The 17,181-nt window shown below is 45.7% G+C and overlaps 1 protein-coding gene across 4 annotated transcripts in view; it reads right to left on the reverse strand.

The window, feature by feature from the left end:
• FRMPD4 (FERM and PDZ domain containing 4) overlaps positions 1-17,181 on the reverse strand; it is a 1,539,383-nt gene that overhangs the window by 1,254,308 nt on the left and 267,894 nt on the right. The gene's annotated exons all lie outside the window — the stretch shown is intronic.

A 17,181-nucleotide genomic window follows, 5' to 3' on the forward strand; every position in this document is an offset into this window, starting at 1 on the left:
GACCGGCTTCCAGTACTGGGACTTTCTTCTGATTCAGACTTCTCCTATTTTTTTGTGAATCACATCATTCTCTGTGTGTAAAGTACAACATGCCTAGATCATGCTCTTCTCACATGGCATTCCTTGAGAATAATCACACTTCTGGAATTAGCCAGCAGTCTTAGGCCCGATCTGCGCTAGGCACAGTATGATCCGTTCTAAGATGTCTTTGCTAAACCAGTCCAAAATGCTTAAGGATGAACCACTGAAATATTGTCACCGCTACTATTTGTGATTGAGCTAGAACCGTTGGCTGAGACTATCAGAATGGGTGAAGAAGTGGTGGGGCTTTCGAGCTGGGGATTGCAGCAAAAGATTTGGTTGTTTGCGGATGACATGCTCCTGGCCCTTGGTGACCTGGAAAGGTCTGTACCGGCTCTTATGGCGATAATGGCAGATTTCTGGTTGTGCTCTGGATTCAAGATTAATTGGACTAAATTGGAGATTTTGCCCCTATCACATTTTGTGGATAGGAAATGTATGGTGGATTTAGGATTTCAGTGGTGTCCAGATAAATTGTTGCACTTGAGGATTTGGTAAACTCCTGAGATTGGGGACTTGATATCTGAAAATATGAGAGTTGTGTGCAGCGGGTTGAAGATTGATCTGGAAAGATGGAGTTTATTGCACTCCCATTATGGGGCAAAGTGAACGCCTTGGAAATGATCTCTGCTCCGAGAATTAATTATGTTTTGAGTATGCTTCCTTTAATGTTGCTATCATCATTTTGGAAGGATTTCGACAGGATGCTTCAAGAATTCTTGTGGGACAGGAAACCTCCAAAATTGAAGTTGTGGACTTAAACGGGCGATTGACAATGTAGACTTTGAGTGGAGAATTGATTTGTGTCTGTTTACTAGAAAGGCGATTGGGGGAGAAGGAGGCCTGGCCAGTCGAGTCTATAAAGAGATTGGGCCTCATTATGACCCAGGCGCTAAGTGTTTAACGGCGATGTAAAAGGCTGCGGCTCCGTTAAACACTTAGCGCCTAATTACGAGGTCCCTTTGCGGGACCCGACCTTAATGGCTGGTTTTACCAGCCGTTAAAGTAGGGACCCGCAAAGGGACCTTGGTGCTAATTACGGTACCGCAATTTGCGGTAACGTAATTAGCGCCTTCCCCATTCCCATTGAGCCCTATGGGGCAAAAATGGGAATGGGGAAGGGCCATGGCGGCATGGGGAATTACTGCCCCACCAACCTCGGAATGGGGTGGTAATTCCCCATTCCGCCATGGCGGACTCCGGCATGGACCATGGTGCTAATAGCACCATGGTTTAGCGTCGGAGTCCTAATGAGGCCCATTGTTTCACATTATAATGGTAATGATCTGCTAAGAGAGGAGTGGAGTAGAAGAATTGGGTCTGATATTTCTGAAGACTTTTGGCATCATATGTGTGAGAATGTTAAAATGTGCTCTTTGGGGCTTACGGAGAGGTCGAGACAGATAAAGATTCTCAATCCGATTTTTTGGACGCCCGAGAGAATGTGGAGAAGGGGGATGTCAGAGAGCTCGAATTGTTGGTGATGCATGCATGTGTAAGGTACGTTGGAGCATATGTTGTGGGACTGCAAGTTGGTGAGGTTGTCCTGGGGTGAGATTGGTCGGGTGTGTGATGAGGTGATTGAGGAGTTGCCTGCTCTGGACTTCAAAGTGGTGATATTGGGAAGTGATGAGTCTTTGGATGATCTTACTCAAAATCAGAAGAAGTGGTTATTCTGTGGGGCAATGATTGGTAAGAAAATTGTTCTGCGAAATTGGAAATCTGTATTGACTTTGAATATTGAGACATGGTTGACTGAAATGCGGGACTTGGCGGAAATGGAGAGGATGCTTTACAGGAGAGAAGGGAAAATGGGTTTGTTTGAGAAAATCTGGGGTAAATGTCTTCAGTTATACTAGACTTGGTGTAGTTAGTGTGTAAGTGGGGGTTTGGGGGGTGGGTAATTGAGAGATGTTATGGATTCAGAGGGGGGCTGTGATATGATTAATGTCTCAAAATGTACATAGTTGTTTTATAAAATGCATCAATTATTTTAGGAATTTTACTGTTTCAAGGAGTATTTTAATGTTTGTAACTTGATGTTCTGTAAATAAAAGTTTCGACAAAAAAAGAAATATTGGATGTTGTAGTTACAAATGTATTTATTTTGCTCATTTCTACAATTATATACAGTTCCATGACAATGCTAAAGCTAGCACTGTGATGAAGTGTAAAGTATCCATTTCAAGCCATTTGGCAAGCAAAGCATGTTAAATTACGCTTGGAAATATTTCAATGGTTATGCACTCCCATTAACATAACATAACAAGTTTATTTGGAGAGCATACGGTCACCCCCAGAGAGGCATCTTGATGCTACTGACAGATAAGAGATGCTTTATTGTGACCCAACTTAATGGTTCTCGGAAAAATGAAGGGCTGAGTGCATCAGCTGGGCTTCAAACCTGTGCCCAGGAGCTCAAACACAGGCCCCTATAGTGGATGCATTAGTCCATTGAGCCACAGACGGAGCTCATGCACATTTAACCTCTCTTGCTCACATTTTAAAGGTAACAATATCATCTAATCGACTTCAAAACAGGGATCCCGTGTGTTTGTATATTGAAACAGATGCAATGCAAGAGCACACCACAGATCATCATCATTCATTGTCCATCTGGGTCCTTTGGGTATTCAAACCAAATTGAACACTGAGTTCTAGGGCTCAAGGGGCTTGTTATGACTTCTGAAGACTTTCCCTCAGATTACTGCATCTGCCTATTTCAAGGTCTCGGGTGAGTCACGTATCTCATAATACAGCAGAGACCTTGAAATAGTGGGCAAGGATCGCCCATGAATGGTGATGGTCGGCCGTTGCTGGTGATCATCGGCCATGTTTGTCAATGGTCAGTCATGGTTTGTGATGGCTTGCCACTGTCTATGATGGTCGACCATGATTAGTGAATGCTCACCATAGTTTCCCAACATCTGGTAATGGTCAACTATATTTGGAAATGGTCCTGTGATGGGCATACTTGACCATGGTCTGGTGATGATTAACCATGTTCTTGCCATTGTTGTCCATGTACTGGTGATGGCCAACCATGATTCATGATGATTGGCAATGCTCATCTGTGATTAGAAATCATGACAACAGTCTGGTGATGGTCGGCAAAGCATAACTCTGATTGGCAGTGGTTGACTATGATTGGCAATGGAGCCGACCAGAGTGCATGCACAATGTTTGAAACTAAAAAGCCTTGCCATTATGAATTAAATCAAACAACTTACCCTAAAACGGCTGCTTAGCAAGATGTAATGCACTGCAGCCAAACAAAGCTCGGAGTCTATATATACCTCTGCTATGCCAAAGTGTATTTCCTACACATTTAATTTTGGCTCATATATAGGAATCAGAACTATAAATAAGCTAGATGCTCACCATCAACTCAGGTATGATAAAGCCAATAAAACCATTAATCAGAGTTTTGTCTATAACATGGGAATCCTATTAAATTATCAAACTACTGCACCAATATCTATGGTATTAAGTATGATATTAAGTTGTCCAGATATTAAGTTGTCCAGAGTTGTCAACCCTTTTTTTAGTCGAGTACATTGAATAGAGGTTGTGGGATAGATCTGTAGGATGTGCGCTGGTTACCACTCACGAATTAAGTGTATTAAAGCCAGTACTACAAACAAAATAAAATGATATGGGTGGCAGTGAGTAGCAACTCCCCTCAAAATTCCCACAAAGTTTGTAGTAATTGAACAAATGATTTGGGTACGGGAAGGCAGCTCACGCTCAAAACCCTTAAAGAATTGATTAAAGATATATAGTAGTCCACAGGGATAAAAATGGTATCACTGCAATAGTCCAAATGGTAATCTTGATGTGTGTTCCTTTAGCATCAGTAAACATTTAGTGGTTTTAAGTTCGTCATTTTTTCTCACTTTCTTTCTAAATTGACTTGCTTCCATCTAACTCCATTCCTTCGTCTCCTTGACCTGATATTTGACACCATATGGTATGTCTTCATATATATATTTTTTCCGAATTGTAATGATTATATACAACTAGCTGTATATCTGCACCCCACACAGCAAGAGCAGCCACAGCTCATTATCTAAGCATGATCCACCAGCGCCATTTTACATGAGGAGATCAGCTGCTACAAAATGTCCACCGCATCATCGCGTCCAGTTGCCTAGCAACCAATTCTCCACACAGCTATTTTACGAGCCACAGGAAACCGGCAGGCGTGAGCCGCACCCCACAAGTGAAGGCCCTTAAAGCCAAGGCCATCACCTGTTTGGACCTCACACCAGACGCACCCACAGGGCAGGAGCCCTCGCCACTCGTACGCTGCAGGAGCAGCTGTACCTCCTCCCCAGCCCGGCACATGTACGCTGCAGGAGCAGTTGTACCTTCTCCCCAGCCCGGCACATGTACGCTGAAGGAGCAGCTTTACCTCCTCCCCAACCCGGCACATGTACGCTGTAGGAGCAGCTGCACCTCGTCCCCAGCCCGGCACACGTACGCTGCTACACACAGATCCTGAAGCCTCGCGCACTGGCCGTCACGCTTCTGCAGCCCCAAGAAGCCTGCACCCCACGCAGCAAGAGCAGCCACAGCTCATTATCTGAGCACGATCCACAAGCGCCATTGTACACGAGGAGATCAGCTGCTACGAAATGGCCGCCGCATCATTGCGTCCAGTTGCCTAGCAACCAATCCTCCACACGGCTATTTTACGAGCCACAGGAAACCGGCAGGCGTGAGCCGCACCCCCACAAGTGAAGGCCCTTAAAGCCAAGGCCATCACCTGTCTGGACCTCACACCAGACGCACCCACAGGGCAGGAGCCCTCACCACTCGTACGCTGCAGGAGCAGCTGTACCTCCTCCCCAGCCCGGCACATGTATGCTGCAGGAGCAGCTGTACCTCCTCCCCAGCCTGGCACACGTACGCTGAAGGAGCAGCTTTACCTCCTCCCCAACCCGGCACATGTACGCTGCAGGAGCAGCTGTACCTCCTCCCCAGCCCGGCACACGTACGCCTCTACACACAGATCCTGAAGCCTCGCGCACTGGCCCCCACGCTTCTGCAGCCCCAAGAAGCCTGCACCCCACGCAGCAAGAGCAGCCACAGCTCATTATCTGAGCACGATCCACAAACGCCATTGTACACGAGATCAGCTGCTAAAAAATGGCCGCCGCATCATCGCGTCCAGTTGCCTAGCAACCAATCCTCCACATGGCTATTTTACGAGCCACATGAAACCGGCAGGCGTGAGCCGCGCCCCCAAAAGCCAAGGCCCTTAAAGCCAAGGCCATCACCTGTCTGGACCTGTCCGGACCAGGCAGGCCGAAACAGATCCACATTATACCGCCAGCCACGGGTAAGTGCAATCCAACCCCCTGACTCTTACAGATGTGATTGCATACCCACCATCTGCTAATCCACTCCTGTGGCCCCACGCCCAACCCTCAGGAAACCCGCTCAACTACCTACATACCAACTACCCAGCTACGTCATCCTTGGACCCCTGCCTGTTGCCCTACCTAGCAATTTAGAATCTGCTCTGTGCCACATGCCTGTTGCCTATTGCCTGTTGCCCTACCTAGCAATTTCGAATCTGCTCTGTACCACATGCCTGTTGCCTATTGCCTGTTGCCCTACCTAACTATTAAGATTCTGCCCTGCTCGCCTATCTAAAAGCCTCCACAACATGCCCATCAGCATACCTCCCACACTCTTCCTGCCCCCATTCGCATGTCCCCTGCCCGCTTCACACAAGTTCACCCTGGTACACCCCCACCCGACCACCTCACTCAACCTTACTCCCCCGAGCTACGCTCCTCCCTCACCTACCACCATACCACCACACGCCCCAGGCCCACCTATCTCAGAAACCTATTCCTCAGCACACGCACCACCCACACTCCCACACTCATGCCTACCACACTCACCCCCCTCACGCCACACACCCTCACACCACACACCCTCACACACAAACAAACCAAAAGCCCCCCCAACCCACCCACACTCAACTCAACTGTGCTCTGATCAACGCACGCTCCCTTCCTGCTCATGCCACCGAAATCCATGACCTAATCACTAACCTCGACCTTGACATTCTTGCACTCACCGAAACCTGGCTCCATGCCGCCTCAGGCCCTTCCAACAACCTCTCCCTCCCTCCTGGATACTCCCTGTTTCACAAAGACAGAACCTCCAGCAAAGGCAGAGTAGTAGCCCTCATCACAAGAGACACTATCGCTGTCAGATTAATCAATGCCACTATCGATGACCACACCGACTCACTCACAGTCAAACTAGCCCTCTCACCTAATGACACCATCACCCTTCACATTATCTACGCCCCCCAGCCCACCTCTAGACTTCTAAGCCAATATTCTACATCTAGTTGGAGACAACCTGAAAACCAACACCAGAGCCATAATCCTAGGCGACCTCAACCTAGGACTAAACGACCCCAAAGATAAGCAAAGCAAAACCCTGAACAAATCCCTCCTTGACATGGGTTTTACCCAGAGAGTAACTAATCCCACACACAACAAAGTTTGCACCCTCGACTGGATAGCTGACCACAACTGCTCCGTCGACATCAGCCCCAACACCCGATGCCCGTGGACTGACCACCACCTAATACATTTCTAAATCCCTACAGGAATCAAGCCTCAACCCACTTAATCCTGCCCCCAGCCATGGCTAGATCCTCCAGACAACTTACAAAAGAAAGACTCATTCCCATCCTAGAAGCAGCCACAGCTTTTAGACCACCCTTCTTCTCTAACCCAGTAGAATTAGCAGACCTCTACAAAAAAAACATCCCCTCAGCCATAGACTCCATCGCTCCACTCCTGCCTAAAAAAGCCAAAAACAAAAAACATGCCAACTCATGGTTCTCACAAGAGCTACTCCACCTCAGAGCCAAAAAAAGAGAAGCCCTCTCCAGGTGGAGATCTCACCCCTCTCCCTCCTCACTGGAAGCCTACAAAACCCTCGCCTCCCAGTACAAAAAAGAAATCACCACTGCCAAATCAGCCTCCTATAACTCCAGAATAGACAATGCCAAATCAGATTCCAAGGAACTATTCACCATCTACAAAGAACTGGCATCCCCACCAACTAACACCCAAGAAACAGTCAAAGACCAAGCCTTGTGCAACTCCATCCAAACAGCCATGTTAAACAAACTTAAGACTCTACAAGAAAAGATAAAAACCCACCACAAAGCCATCCCCACAACCAACTCTCCCCCCAAAGCCAACAATCAAAACACCAATCACACTAACAACTACCCTCCATTCTCCTTCCATGATGTGACTGAATCAGAAGTCATAGCGCTCATGAAAAACATTAAACCCTCCTCTTGCAAGGGCGACACCTGCCCAGCATCACTGATCAAAGAATGCGCTGAACCCCTAGCCCCATTCCTAACAGCTTTCATCAACGCATCCCTTTCCTCGGGAGTCGTACCACCCTCCCTTAAGGAATCTTGGGTACGCCAGCTTCTGAAAAAACCCACGCTTGACCCTAATCAACCCAACAACTACAGACCCTTAACTACTGTACCATTCCTGCTAGAAATATTAGACAAAGCAGCTTACTTACAGATCCAACAACACCTGGAAACCAACAACATCCTAGGTAAAAGACAATCTGGTTTCCGGCCTCGCCATGGAACCGAGACAGCCCTACTTGACTTAAAGTTACAGCTCCAACAAACCATGGACCAGGGCAAGCCTCCTCTAGTTCTATTCCTCAACCTATCCGCCGCATTCGACCTCGTAGACCATAAGATACTATGCAAACACCTCAAAAATGCAGCACAATTCTCCCAACAAGACACTACCTGGATCACATCCTTCCTCGAAGACAGTCTCATGAGAGTCTTCTCCGATCAGGACAGCGCATCCCCCAATCCCATCCACTGCGGAGTCCCACATGGATTGTGCACCTCTCCCACCCTCTATAACATTTTCACTCTCCCCCTCTTCAACGACCTCGATGATCACAACATAGCCTACACCAACTACGCTGATGACACTCAGGTCCTCCTCCCCCTCACTGGCTCTTACGATCAGGACGCAGCCACCCTCAACAAGATCTACACCATTATCCAGGCATGGATGGCAGTAAACAGACTCTGTCTCAATGGAAACAAGACAGAAAATGTCATAGTAGGCCCTAAACAAGTCCTCAGCAAACTTGATAGCAAATACGCCTCCTTCAACATAGACAACACAAACATCACTACCTCAGCCGCGGCTAAAACCCTAGGAGTATTCCTAGATGCCTCGCTCTCCATGTCCTGCCAAGTAAATGCTATTGCTTCCTCCGCAGCCCTAGCGACCAAGGTCATAAATGTTGTCAAGCCCTACCTCTCCCCCAAAAACCGCCTCGCCATCGCAAGAGCCACAGTAGGAGCTAAGCTTGACTACTGCAACGTCCTATTTCTAGGCACCTCCACCAAAAACCTAAATAAAAAACTTCAAACCACACAAAATAACGCTCTGAGGGCAGCCCTCAGCATCCCTAAAAGAGAACACATATCCCAAGCAAGACGAAACGCTCACTGGCTCCCTGTTAGGGAGCGTATACTCTTCAAAGCACTCTCCATCACCCATGCCTGCCTGGCGCTATCAGCACCACCATGCCTCTCAGAAACCATCCACAGAGACAGCTCCACCAGACCCAAACGCACCCAACACTGCAACCAACTCTCCGTCCCGACCTTCAAAAGACACAAAGCTGGCAGATCCAGCTTCACGGTGCTCGCACCCAAGAACTGGAGCACCTTCCGTAAGGCCCTCAAAACACAACTATATGCCACTATGGCTCACAGACTTAGAGAATGTCTTAGTTATCAATACTGCATTCTATCTTGTACTCTGTATACTAATCCATCTCGTGAATACTATGCCTACTAAACCGCTATGCAAACCTATCCCTGTATAGATATGACTTTACCCTGTATAGACATGACCTCGCCAGACCCAGAGATGTACGTATATGTATAAACAACTGTACCCTGAATAGACATGACTGCTCTAGACCCAGAAATGTATCATCTATGTATAAACAATTGTATCTGCAAGCAAACTTCCTGGTAACAGCTCCACGATGCCCCCGGGCCGTGGGCGCTTTATAAATCCAAATAAATAAAAGTAAATAAATAAATACATAAATAAAAATAAATTATCTGGCTTTTGACATTATTGGCAACACATACTGTGAACAATGGGCTAAAACAACTTATATGCTGACCTATCCATATCATTTCATTATTTTTGGTGTGCACAATGTACAACACCAAAATACATGTTGTTATCTCTTATCAATGTACTGTATAAAATGTGTCTACTGATTACAGCCTTGATAACGTATCGGCTGTCTACGATTTGAAGAATAAATATTCATTTCTGAACCATTTGGACTATTGCAGTGATACAATTTTTATCCCTGTTGACTACTATAAATCTTTAATCAATTCTTTAAGGGTTTTGAGTGCCAGCTGCCTTCCCATACCGCAATCATTTGTACATTGAATGCAGCAGCCCCCCAGCCATAACAGCTCCCTCTCTGCTCCTTAACTTCTCCAACTCCCTCAACTTCCTTGTTGTCTGGCTTTGTTCATTGCCTAACATTTCTATATGCATCCGTCCTGGGTGTTTCTGCATTGCTCCTGTAACCTGGATGCCCCATTTCATTGCCTTTCCTGCGCCGATTTGTTCTCTTGCTTCACCTTGCCTATACCTGCTCGGTATTCACCTTAATTCACCACTGGGTCCTGTGAGCTTACCATTACGATACCCCAGTCCAGTGCCTCACACTGTCTCTGCACCACGTTAATCTGGGGGTACATGTTTGTGGTGCAGGGAGAGCTATCGTGCTTTCTTAGTCCAAGAAATTGAATTCTCTGTGTGTGGGCGCAGGGCAGTGCTTCAACATCACATTCATGCATATCCAGTTCAGTGTTCGCCGTGGCGTTCATTGCCCAATGGACATCTAAACTAGGTACGGGCCAGAACGCAGTCCGAAATCACGTTTTTGCGAAAATCCTTCTCTCCAAAATACCAACTCCGAAAAATGCACAATTTTCCTCGTACTAATGTCTCTCAATTCACAACCGTCCAGCCATTTTGACAACACGTCAACCACCACAACAAGATAACTTCCTTGGGTTCCTCATACATTCAGGGTATCTAGCATATCTACCTCAAACACATCTGAGACTGTCTGTGCTGTCACAGTCTCATTCGTGAAAGGTTTACTTATCTTTAAAATGTTGTCACTTTACAACTCTCACACTCTCTCAATTTTCTCTCAATATCCGCATCCATTTCCCTCCACCAGTAATCTGCCCTAATAAATCCTTTACTCTTACTGAGACCAAAATGCCCCTTGTGGAAAATCCTGATGACCATGTCTCTAATCCCCTCCGGCACTACCATTCGATTCCACTGACCAACCAAATATTGATACCATCGGCTCATGATCCATAACTATTGTAAAAGGTCTAGCCCACACATACAGTGTAAGCCTCTCAACTCCCCACACACATGCCAGGGCTTCCCTTTCCAAAACCAGACATCTTATTTCTGCATCCCTGAGTGGGCAACACAGGAAAGCATGTCTGAATTATCCAGTTGCATTAAAACACGTTACTCCGTTTTCTCTAGCATCGGTATATTTATACACCTGCAGCCTGTCTGCACTGGTGCCACCAATAAACTCTACTTCACACATCTAAATTCTTTTTCATAGAGCTCATTCTAGGTGAACTTTGATTTTTTGTTTTAGTTAGATTCTTCATGCTTTTTGTCTTGTTCCGTAATACTCAATAAACCCAAGAAAATGCACAACAACTCCCCTTTTCCATGGCGACTTCATTTTAGCTACTGCCACAATCGCGTCATTCTTCATCCTCACACATCGTTCCGACAACTCATGCCTCAGGTAATCCACAGTTTCTTTCCGAAATGTACACTTCTCTAAATAAATGTTTAGTCCTGCCTCAAATAGACTCCTCAGAACCTCCTTCAAATGCCCATGATGCTAACTTTGATCCTTTCCCCAGACCAATATGTCATTCTGGTAACATTTTACCGCTTTCTTTGCCACTTTCAATTTTTCCATCACCCTCTGAAAGATGCTTGATGCTGAAATCCAAATGGCATTGTTTTGCAATGGTGTAACAAATGTGGTCAAATCAATTGAACTAACATTCAACCGAATTTGATGGCATGCCAATTTGAGATCGATCACAGAAAACAATCTAGCCTCTGACACTTCTGCTATAATTTCATTGATTTTGGGTAATGCAAACCAGTCCAGGATCACCTTTTCTAGTCTCCTTAACTCACTCTCAACCTCTGTCTTTAACAGCATGGGGATGTTACGTGCTTTTGCTCTAATGAGTATCAACCTCCCTTTAATTTGTATACAGTGCACAAAACCATTGAGGAAACCTGTCTGATTCTTAAACACATCTGGGTACCACATCTGAATATCATTTCCATCATTCCCTCTTCTCACATTCTCAGCCATCAATGTCAAAACATGTTCATGATGGCATGGGTCTCAGTCTTTGAATTGGAGTTGTGCCTCTAATTACCCCATTACTTCTCTGTGTGGTTTCCCATAGGCATGTGCAGAGACTGAGGTCTACTACAAAGTACAACTTTTCATCTTCTGCCTCCATGTATCTACACTCATCAGTGTGTAATCTGCTCCACTGTCTATTAGTAATCCCAACTTCATTCACATTAATGGTGGATCGTGATTTTGATCGACTTGGACGAGCATCAACGCCATTCACCACAAAAATATCATCATCCTCTTCACACCAGACAGTCCCATCCGACCCAAAGAAGACGTGAATTTCTGCAACCATCTACTGTTACGGTTGTATACTAATTGACCTTTTCACAATTGACCTCGGAAGAATTGTCCTTGTTAGAATAGACCTAATTTAAAAGGTCAATTAGGACATATATGCGGGGGGAACCCCCGCAACCTCCCATCCAATCCAAAAAAACCTGCAACCCCCCACCCAGTCCCCTTATATTATTTATAATCCAAAACCAACCCAATACATATATAAAACAACTAAACTAATATGAAGGTCAATTGTGCAGGAGGTCAATTAGGACCACTATAATTAGATCAAATGTGCAAAAGGTCAATTGTAAAAGGTCAATTTGGGTAATACCACTATATCCAGACAATTGCTTGCAGCATCTTGCAATGTGCCCCTTTCTGCCACATTCTCTGCACACTACGTACATCACCGAACAATCCTTATCACTGGCCAAGTGATCCAGTCTCCCACATCTGTAACACTTCTTAGGCACATTGCATCTTGAGTCCTGACTTGATTTTGTCTTCATGCTTTTCTGAAAACGTTGCTCCTTTCTGGATTTCTTATTAGCTGCTTTTGACTCCTCAACTCTGTTGAGGTTGTCGATCTGATTTTTCACAGCTTCCCAGTACAATCCTTAATGCAGCTTTCGGTATGTTCTAGTATCTTTGCTACTTCTATTGCCCTTTCCAGCGTTATGTCGCCCTCTGACCACAAAGCCTCTGTAATGTGTGATTGCTTCATTTGATCATCAATGGATCCCTCGGGTGTTTTTCTCGGCAATGTTCAAATTCGCATTTGATTGCCAAACCTCTTAGCGCAGTCACAAACTCTTCTATCATTTAATTTCACTTATGCTCTATCGTGGCAAAGTGGTATCTAGCGAGTATCTTGAACCCCTTGACAACAACAGATTTACCACTCTTCAGAAGACTGACATAATAAAATGAACTAAGATCCCTTCTTTCCTTAGTAGTAGGGTCAGAGAGTCTTTTTTTATATTATTTGCCCTTCAATGCCCAGGCAGTTATACAGTATAGAAGCCTTTCTGCCAGCTGCAATGTTGGCTCCATATACACCATGAATGTACAGCAGGAAACCTGTCTTCCAGTACAACCATTTAACACAATTGTCTATAATTGTACTTGCCAGTGTAAGGCTTCAACTGATGTCAACGTGAGCTGAGACCTACTTGTGAGTCATGATACACAGATGCCCACTTTCCTTGCTCGGTGCCCTCCAATCCAAGCACCGCTCAAGCGTGTGCTGAGAATGGCAAGACTGGTTGCCTCACTGCAGTGGATCGCCACGCCGCTTCTTTAAGTAGACAAGGGCATCCAGTTGCTCGGCAATTGTGACATGCTCTGACCTCTTTACAGAGGGCAAGCACATGTCCTCAAAGTCACAAGCAGGGCCACAGCCTCAGGAACCACACCAGACATACCGAAAAAAGTTGTCGCTGAGCTCTTAAGTAGAGGCGGCAGCTTTTTTTTGCACAGCTTTACCATTGTCACCCCCACGAAAGCAACTCGACTGGGAGTAAACGGTATACAGTAATAAAATCGCGGCAAAAATGTTGCCTGTGCAAAAAATCACTGCAACAATGCTGTGGTTTGACTCAATAAAAGTGTACCCCATTATACCATTTAAGGGAAGCGGGAGTTGCAGGGGTGTACCCCGCATCCTTTACATGGATTGCGGCAGCAAAACCACAGCCTTTTTGACGTGATTATTTGTGTAAATGGCCATTTTTGCTGTGATTTTAACAGATGGAGCCGAGCAAATTAGGGCCTGGGACACCACCGCTGTGATGAATTGGAGTAGGGCTGTTGCTGTGAAGCATGGTGGTTGCTTCCAGTGATCCGCGTCGCCCGTATCAAGTTGTCTGGAGCCAGGGAAGGTAACTCAACCCTTTTTTAGTCAAGTGCATGTAATACAGAAGCAGCCTCAGCCATAACAGTTCCCTCTCTGCTATTTAACTTCTCCAACTCCCTCGGGCTGACTTTGAATACAAATTATCTTGCATTGTGATCCCAGTGGGCAACTCTTTTATGGTGTAATAATCAATTTAACTATGTTCAAATTCTTCTCATAACATAGGGCATGTCAGAAAACTTGCAGAAAATCATGCACATTATAGATATAGACCACAGCAAATAACATATAATTAGATCGATGAATATAGTGTGTGCTGAGCATGCATGTCTTCGATCCACTACTGCTCTAGATCAGCTGGTGGATACAGAACATGATGCACACTGTTGAGTGCCAGGCGACCATGCAAATAGCAGTGGTGTGCGGAATGATATGATATGCGATGATAGGTTATTTATAACGCGCTTAATACCCAGAGGTTTCTAAGCGGGGACACAGGGATCGAACCTGTGTTGCTTTGTGTCGTCTTATAAATCCACAAACATACACATCATTGGCAATGCTTCAACATAGTTTCAAGGCATTAGTTTATTTGTTAATTTATTTATTTGAGTCTTTGCAAGGAGCACTTCTCACGCTGAGCCCCCAGCACGCTTAGCGAGATGGGATCAAGTACAAGTAAGGGGTTAATTCTGTAAAATGATCAGCATATTGCAGGCCATCTGAACATTGGATGGGTGGGAAAGTAGTAAGTCTCCAAGTTGAAGTATACAATAAATACGACAGGCACTGTTTTTTCTCAGCAGGCCCATCTCGTTAGTATAGTTTTGCAATAGAGAATAGAGAGATGTAATGCAAACCCAGCTGGCCCTGCACGGTCACAAGTGATACAACTTAGCCAGCATTTACATTTTTATCACCACAAGGTTAGTGCGAAGGGCAAAGCAGGAAATAGAGCTGTTTGGCACTAATGTAAAACATCAAGCATGGATGACGCTTCACTGGCTGGAGCTGAGCCCTGGGGACCCAAACCTCTCCCCCCTTCCCCAATCAGATGTGCCTGCCTGCTAGTGTTCCAGGTAAATTGAGCCAACGAGGCATCATGAAGTGCCACCTCAACAGTACAAGGTCAGTTATGCCTCATTACCTCTTGATCCCGGCCTCCCATTGCACAGGAGGTGGCTGCTGCATGCAAAGTATAGCCATTTTAGTCTGTGCATCCAGTTCATACAGCACTGATGGTAAGAGTTGGAATGAGATCAATTCTACCGAACACTACACTGCAGACTCTGCACGCCACGGCACCACATGCAGAGTCAGCATGCTGGGGAAACAGCAGATCACATATTAACTCCATATGTTATGAAATAAGACATTACATTGTAAACGCTAAACTACCATTGCTATGGCCTGTGAGTGCCTTAGGTTTTTCTGGGAATTCAGTAATCTGTTGTCTGACCAACACATGAAAGACTTTACATTGCATTGTAGGGAAGAAGCAATTGCTGTGGCAGAGATGGCTGGTACTATAATAAAGTCATATGTTGGGTGGGGAGTATTGTGTGTGTGTGTGTGTGTGTGTTTCTGTCTGTGTGTGTGTGTGTGTGAGAGAGAGAGAGAGAGAGAGAGAGAGAGAGAGAGACTAACCTCATCACGAGTTGGGTGGTAGCCCTTAAATGCAGCCTTAACGCTTTTCCTGACGCATTTATGGGTCCCCCAAACATGGGTCTGGCGTGTTTGCCCCCAGCTCAGAGCTGGGGTTAAACGTGCCAGAAAAATGACAATTTTGGGGTGCAATTAGCGTCGCGCTATGACCACGCGCTAATTGTGTTGAAAATGCCCCATTTGGTCCAATGAACCCAATGGGGAATTACAGTTAACGCCCAACCGGTGATCCGGCGGTAATACCGCCAGAGGGTTGGGCAGTAACGCAAATACAGTTGGGTGGTATCCCAGTCAGGATACTGCCCAACTCGTGATGAGGCTGCATGTGAAGAATTTGCGTTGTGGGTCTTGGCCGGTTATTATTGGGAAGTTGCAGTGAAAGGTGAGGTAAAACTACTTGAGTCGGAACATACTATCCATAAGCAACCGATTGCATTAGATTCACAGCTCTACACACATCTCACAGTGTTGTCGCTGCACAGCATGGGAATCCTGTAGCAGGTCTTAATATAGTTCATGACTGTCACAGCATAGGTTCTATGAATCGCTTGTTGGTCGTTTAGTGCTTTATGCCACAGCCAGGCCACCTCGCAGCACTGAGGGTAAGGAACAGCGAAGGATCTTTGAGGCATCGGCCCTACACCTTCATCCTTCCCGGCTCTCTGTGGCATACCAGGGAACACTGCCACTCTATAACTGCCTCCTGGAAAAATGCCATGGACATTCCATTTCTGCCACCTATACTGGGGGAAATGGCAAGGGTTTAGATTGTGAGGGGGAGGGGCTTAGGGGCACACAGAGAGGATTCCAAGGAAAGATGAAAGTTTACCACATCCAAAAAGGCAAAACACTTGCCTGCCCCTTTGCAGTGAAAGGCTTGACAAATATGTATGCCTCTGGTTAAGGTGAAGACTCAAACATGGTATGACACTGACCCAGGAGCCAGGGGGGATGTGAAATGAACTTATTATGAAGGCATGCGTTAAGTAATTTAAACTCTGAAATTTAGTGGACATTTCTCTCAGCAGTTTCATTTCTGGTTTGATTTACCGGGATGTGCAATTATAAAATAATATGCAATGTTTATGTTTATTGAAGTCTTCTTTATTGGCGGTGAGAGACCATTTTAACATGTTCACGGCACATTATTTTTTACCCCATAAACTCCAGACATGAATGCCTTCCATTCAGTTTTCAATGCATTGTGCTCATCACTGTAGGCATCCCATCATGTCTGCTTGACCACACATGGGCTCAACTCTGGCAATCACTAAGGTAGGTCAAACATGTTCAATTATTATTATTTGTAATAGTATTATATTTAGTGGGCGTGAACCTTCCTTTGGGAAACTATGGCACTTTATACAAGTGAAAGGGGGAAGTACACAGAAAGGAAAACGGATCAGTGGTTCAATACAAGGGGACAGGGAACTAGCAACGGGGCAGGGAGAGGATGGGCAATATGGGAACAAGGGATCTACAACCAAATAGTGGAGTAAACATTGGGGAACAGATGGCCCAGTCTCAGATTAGGTGGGGAGTGGAGAATGCTAGGTGCATACTTATTTCCACCCCCACCCTCTCCTGCCATGGGAATTGCAAGGGCATCCCATCCACTTCTTAACTCTGCCTTGCCTGGCAATGACCAGTCAAGTACTAGCCAAGGATCCCCCTGGGGTAACCCATGGTGGTGTGGGATTGGGAGAGCACCTATAACCTGATTT

The sequence above is a fragment of the Ambystoma mexicanum genome, chromosome 7q (genome assembly GCF_040938575.1).
Source record: "Ambystoma mexicanum isolate Mex_15411 chromosome 7q, UKY_AmexF1_1, whole genome shotgun sequence".
NCBI lineage: Eukaryota > Metazoa > Chordata > Amphibia > Caudata > Ambystomatidae > Ambystoma > Ambystoma mexicanum.